The sequence below is a fragment of the Lactuca saligna genome, chromosome 9 (genome assembly GCF_052625555.1).
Source record: "Lactuca saligna cultivar CGN05327 chromosome 9, ASM5262555v1, whole genome shotgun sequence".
Lineage (NCBI taxonomy): Eukaryota > Viridiplantae > Streptophyta > Magnoliopsida > Asterales > Asteraceae > Lactuca > Lactuca saligna.
The window spans coordinates 36,957,388-36,964,449 of NC_136425.1; positions in this window are offsets into that span (position 1 = coordinate 36,957,388).

The following is a 7,062-nucleotide window of genomic DNA, read 5'->3' on the forward strand; positions in this document are numbered from 1 at the left end:
TCATAAACACAAAGCAGAGGGTTTTAACACACAAATCAGAAAGTTATTGCATATAGAATCATAATGGAATGCTAAACATGTTTACGTTAACAAACTACATGATTACTAACATGAAATTGCTCTCCAATCCTTCAAATCTTCGCTCTTGTCAGCTTAACGGCCTTCCGTCCACCTTCTAGACCCTCAAAACGGCAGTTATGAAGTTTTCTTGTCGCACAAGTCGAAGTGGAATATCATAGATGATGAAAATGGTGAATGATATGGCGTATTTATAGTTGAATGGAGATGGAATTAATATGGAATATTAGAGTTGGATTGGAATAAGGAAACTAATGCTGGCTTAGGGATTAAGCAAATAAAATAAGGTAAGTTGTGCTTGGGGAAAAAGTAACTTGGAGGGAATTTCCGTCTAGCTTTTATGATTCATCTTCAAGGCCGATTTTGGATATGATAAATGCCGAATTACCAAAAAGGCCCTCTCACATAAGTCGTAGGAAATTTCGTCTAGTTTTCAGAACATCTTGAATCTCGTCAATTGGAGTTATGAGTCATAAGATATACCCGAAACACTGAAGATGAGTCAATCTGCCAGCAATATCTTTTTACATCTTTTCAGCTCCATTCTCTTCCTTTTGCATTCTAGCTCCCATTTCAAATGTAACTGAATATTTCAAAGCATATTAAGTATCTTTTAGTTCTAAATAACATAAAAACATAGTATAAAATAATAAGAAAACATCATAAATATATGCATAAAATAAACGTTATCAAACTCCAAGTCTGATCGCTTGCTATCTGCATAACTATTCTGTCGGCTATGTGCTGTCGGCTACTCGCTGACCGATCTCACCCTAACATAGTGGGGTCCTACACTTTCTACCATAGAGCATCTCAAAAGGAGGTCGACCAATGTTGGATTAATAACTGTTGTTATACGAAAATTGTGACAACCCGATATTTCAACTCTTTGTAACGACCAAAGTGGGTCAAGTATTGTAACCGCTTCTGAGTAATAAAATTTACTTTCATAATAAAATGTACAAATAAGTCCTATTTAATTTCCTTCTATGATTAAATGTCTTTGAACCATGATCGTACGTAAAAAGAACGCCCAAATCCGACTTCATTTAGCGAAATTATGATTTTTCCAAATTCGACTCAGCAACAGACAGCTAAAAACTCGAATCGGAAATCGAGTGACTTTTGACCGGAATGACCTAAACGAGAATCGAAGGTCTCGACAATGGTATTCTAGCGATAAAAAGTCTGGCAAAAACCGACATCAGATAAAGAAGTTACGAATTTTCAAAGAAATTCCTTAAACACGATAGATTTTATATTTAATGAAAAAAATAATTTTGGAATTTGCCGACGGAGTCTAAACGAAAGTTGAAGAGCGTAGTCTCACCTACGCGAGGATATAAAGACCATCGAAAACGGAGTTCGTATGAAGAAGATATGAATTTTTGAAGTTTATTAAATAAATTAATTATTTATTTTATTCAAAATTCGGATATTATCCGAAGGGGAGTCAGCATACGCGTTACGCGCCGCGTACTCCTGTACGCCCCGCGTACCCGAGAAAGCTCGGTCCCAAATCGTCCACGTCGCACGATCCGGAGAACCCGACCCGACGTCCCATCCGACCCGCGTGCCAGCGATCCGTCCCATCCGACCCGCGAACCCAGGAACCCGTCCCATCCGAGGCCGAGGCGGTCGTGGCTCGGTCATGCGTGACGCACGCGTACGCGCTGCGTACTAGCGTACGCCCCGCGTACCGAGGCAGACCAGCCTCCCTATAAATAGCTTGCGAGGGTTTCCAAAGAAGGGGCTCATTTCTCTTCTCTCTCACTCTACTTTGCCTCGTTTTCCGTTCCCGTTCAAACCCGAAGCTCTGGTCTTTTTGGCTCAAGTCCCGAAGGTCGATTTTACTCCCGAGATTCCCGAGAATCCCGAGGAAAATCAGTTTCCCGAGACGAAACTCTGCCCGGTTTTCCATCTCGCTATCTCCAAAACTTTCAAGTGAGTTTCATACCCCTTAATCAACCGTTTTAATTATTCTAAATACTTTTATATGCTTTCAAAGGGGGGGATTACAAGTATAACACACGAGTATTATCGTGTGTTACATAAAGAAACTCTTTTATATACTGTTAAATATTCAAATCACAATCGGTTTATAAACTTTTAAAGGAACTTGTATATATAAATATGAAACATATGTTACAATAGTATTCAATCTTTTAAAATATGAAGTTGTTGTAATACAGGTATAAAACTAAACCGTTCTTAAATTATCCTTTTCCTAAGTATTTCTAAACAAACAAAGCACACTTTTTAAAACTATAATAGGTATAGTTTTACGAACAGATTTCTAACTCTTATGTACTAGAAACATATATTTCAAGAGGCTTACCTTCGTATACAAGAATAAACGTAACATTTTAACAAGTTGATCTGTTTTTATACCACGGGTTTGTGAGACACTAACTTCATGTACGTTCGAGTACACATCTCAAGTCCTGTATTATATACCAGAATCCCTTGGAGGGGGAGCATGGTGTTTGTGTATAGATCTATACGGGCTTGACAACCCGCGCCCTGACTGTTAGCTACAGTCCACCGTTTGGGGTGACAAACGTCATAACATTCCAACGCCTGAAGAACGTTGTGTATAGGCATTTCGAGTCAATAGTATGGTTATAAAACTCACAAGGGGTATTAAAAACGCATTGATTTACAAGGATTTCAAACTCATTTATTATTTTACCTTTACATATATCTTGGAAACAAACATTGGTCTTGAATGAAGACTACTTTTATGCTAGTAGAAAATATAGGATTTTCTAAAATACATACAAACAAAGATAAAACATTTCATTTCATTTAAACATTGTCATTTAAATACTTATGAAATTCACCAGCTTAAATGCTGATCAACTCTTTCAAAATTACTTGTATGTCCCAGGGATTCAGTAAATTTCAGGTACTAGTATGCTTTTGAAGAAGAGATGCTGCGGCGCCAGTTCAATCTCATATTTTTGACATCATATTGTAATTGGTTTTGAACATGTAACTTTTGACAAATGTAAACTTTCAATTATATATATGATGGTTGTATTGCTTTCTTTACTATGTATTCATTTGTTACGCTACCACATGAAGTCATCCGCCCCCGAACGTTTCCGCCGTTCAGGTTTGGGGGTGTGAGAAAAATTATGCCAACGAAGATACGTATCCCAAATACCGCCAAAATCTAGAACACATGTCCACAACATGTCTTCCAAGGTCTAGATAGTTTGTTCGGTCTGACCATCAGTCTGCTGGTGGAAAGTCATGTTGAAATGCAGTCGAGTACCCAACTCCTCATGGAATCTCTTCCAGAACCTGTAAGTAAACCCAACATCCCAATCTAAGACCACTGAAACCGACACCCCATGTCGTTCCACCACCTTTTGGATGTAGAGATCAGCCAACTTCTCCACTGAAATACTCGCCTGGATCGGAATGAAATGTGCGTTGTTAGTCAATCAATCCACGTTGACCCATATCGAATCCACTTCGCGCGTCCTCCGAGGCAATTTGGTAATAAAATACATCGTAATTTCCTCCAATTTCCAAACGGGAATACCCAACGGCTCCTTTTTGCCATGGGCTTGCTGATGCTTGACCTTGAATTTCCTGAAAGTCAAACACCTCTCCACATACCAGGCCACATCTCACTTCATGCATGGCTACCAATAGTCTAGTTGGAGTTCTCTATACATCTTTGTCACTCCAGGATGAATAAAAAAACCTCGACTTGTGAGCCTATTCCATCGATACCTGACGCACACCACCCGAATATGGATCCCACACTCTCTGCTGATCGGTCAATAATCCTCGACTATCATAATTAAGGAAGCCACTGACCTACTATGCGCTGTAATGCCCCGATCGTCAGGTATGGTGAATATGAGTTTTTGGATTAGGACCTACTCGACGAGTTGGTTTACCTACTCGTCGAGTGGCAGTGAGAAGGATCGCGGGTTAAGTGACCTACTCGACAAGTCCATATTGGGACTCGGTGAGTAGGAGCTGGCAAGTGAAACCCTAATTCCTAGGGTTCGCACCCTTATTTAAAGGGACCTTAGCCTCCCTTGGACCTCCTTACAGTTCCAAAGAACCCTTGAGAGCCTTATTCGTGTGTGTGTGCCTTGTGTGTGTGTGTGTGAAGCTTGAAAGAGAGTCCTTGGAGGGAGAGACTTGTAGGAGAAGAAGATTGAAGCAATTGGAGTGTGGCAATCAACACTCATCTTAGATATCAACTTCAAAAGGTACCCAAACCGTTATTCTCCTTATAATCTTCTTTATTGGGTGAGTTTAGAGTTTTCATTGAATATCAAGTTGGTATGATGAGCTATGGGCTAGATCTGAAGTTGTAACTTCAGATCTGGACTCTCTTTGGATTCTAGAAGCATAAAGTTGCAAATTTAGTCGTGATTGAGGTCCTGTTTATGCATAAAGACCCATCAATATCTTAGATTTGCCATTTTGAGCCTTTAAAGCCATGCATGCACGTAAAGTTTGCAACTTTACGTGATAAGCATGCCCTAGAAGCTTGGATCTGTGATTTGTAGCCGTTTCATGGCTCAAAATAGATATGTATGGGAAGAGGACTGAATGGACTCGGCGAGTCACAGGGTCGACTCGGCGAGTCGCATGAAGATGGCCATTGAACTCGACGAGTTGGTTGAACAACTCGACGAGTCCGATGAAGATTGTCATAAGACTCGACGAGTTGAAGAACAACTCGGCGAGTCGGATGAGTTTAACCAAGAATATGTTCACGAGTATATCCGTCGAGTCGCAGGAAGGGAACTCGACGAGTGGACTTAAGGTCTGATCGAGATTCGAAGGAACTCGACGAGTCACCTCGATGACTTGGCGAGTTGGATTGTGCTTCAAGGGACTCGACGAGTAGATGGGTGTACTCGGCGAGTTGAGGTCAACATGGACTGTTGACCTTGACTGAGGACTTTGACCTTGATCAGGGGTTGACTATTGGGTTATGGAGTACCTTATAAGGTTAAAGACTTATGCGTATATTGAACTATGGTTATAGGTGGTGGGCCTGTGTCGAGTGATCCGAGAGTTGGAGTTTACCTTCCAAGTCGATATCCACGAGGTGAGTTATCCTTACTATATCAATAGGGTCTACGACACCAAGGTCGGCCATTTAGTTGTTATTGTTATGGTATGCTACATGTGGTTATGATCTGTTAGATCGGAATCGAGGTAGACAGGATGTTATGCTCTTATGATCCATAGGGATTGGTATGTTAGTGACCTGCTAGGTCGGTACTCTAGTTACAGGAGAACTCTATGATTTATGATCAGTGTGATAGATATGTTGATGTTTATATATGCCTGTATATAATAGTATGCACACATGGTTATTTGCTTGTGGCTGGGTTGAGGTAGTCCTGCTTTGTGCCGAAGGCCAATATACCCTATGAGCAGTCCGGGGAGACTGTAGGCCCACGTAGTGGATGAGTCATGCCGAAGGCTCGAGATAGATCCAGACGGACTGTAGGCCCGGTAAGGAGGTCCAGTCAGGCTGATGGCCCAGTATGCATGTTGATTGATTGATTATTACTGTTATCGTATTGTCAGTGTCGTGTTGGTATTTTGGGGGTAGCTCACTAAGCCCTCGGGCTTACAGTTTTCAGTTTACTATTTCAGGTACTTCAGGAGATCATGGAAAGGTGAAGGCATGACCGTATCGCTCCTCATCCTTATGTTATGATTTTTGGGACACTCTGATTGAAAAATGATTTGAAAACACTTTGTAAACAATGCTATGTGGTTTTTATTATGATTGAAAAAGTTTAAAATTGGTGTGAATTTTATGGATGTTACATGTGCTCACTCTGTCGGTGCTCTTCCTTCATACCCTCAACCTAAGCCTCTCGAATCTGCTCTAAGAGTGGGGTAATCATTGTCATCCTCAGACACAAATCCCTGATTGGGGCAACAACCGCCTTGCGGTTGAGAGCATCGGCCACCATATTGGCCTTCCACGGGTGATAAAGGATCTCATAATCATAATCATTCACTACATCCAACCATCTACGATGCCTCATATCCAGAGTCGGCTGGTCCATTAGATACCTCAGGCTCTTGTGATCCGTGTAGATAGTACATCGGACTCCATAAAGGTAATGTCGCCAAACCTTAAGGGGAAAAACCACACCCCCAACTCTAAATCGTGCACAGGGTAATTCGACTCATGAGGCTTCAGCTGCCTCGAAGCATAAGCAATCACTTGACCCCGCTGCATTAGCACTGCACCCAAACCTGTGATTGTTGCATCACAATATACCCTAAAGTCCTCTGGCAAGCTCAAAATTGGCACCTCACACAATCTCTGTCTCAGAGTCTCAAAAGTTGCTTGCTGCTCAGGCCCCCAACGAAAAGTGAGCGTCTTCTTCATCAACCTGGTCAAAGGAACAACTATCTTGGAGGAATCCTGAATGAATCTCCGATAGTAACCCGTCAGTCCAAGGAAACTCTGAATCTCAGATAAAGACCTCGGAACTTCCCACTTCATCACCACTTCAACCTTGGCCGGATCAACCAAGATATCGTTATGTTTGACAAGGTGTCCCAATAATTGCACATATCGTAACTAAACCTCACGCTTAGAGAACTTCGCATACAATCTCTCCTCCTCAGAGTATCCAATACATTTCTTAGATGCTCCTCATACTGCTCAGAGGTCTTGGAGTAGACCGAGATGTCATCAATAAACACAATCACCGACCGATCCAACATATCTCTGCATATGCAATTCAGGAGATCCATGAATGCGGCTGGAGCATTGGTAAGCCCAAAGGGCATCACCACGAACTCGTAATGACCATAAAGAGTCTGGAAGTCCGTCTTATGCATATCCTCCTCTCTAACCCTCATATAATGATATCCTGAATGTAGATCAATCTTGGAGAATCAAGATGTGCCTTGAAGCTGGTCAAATAATCGACAATCCTCGAGAGTTGATCATGGTTATTCATCGTTAGC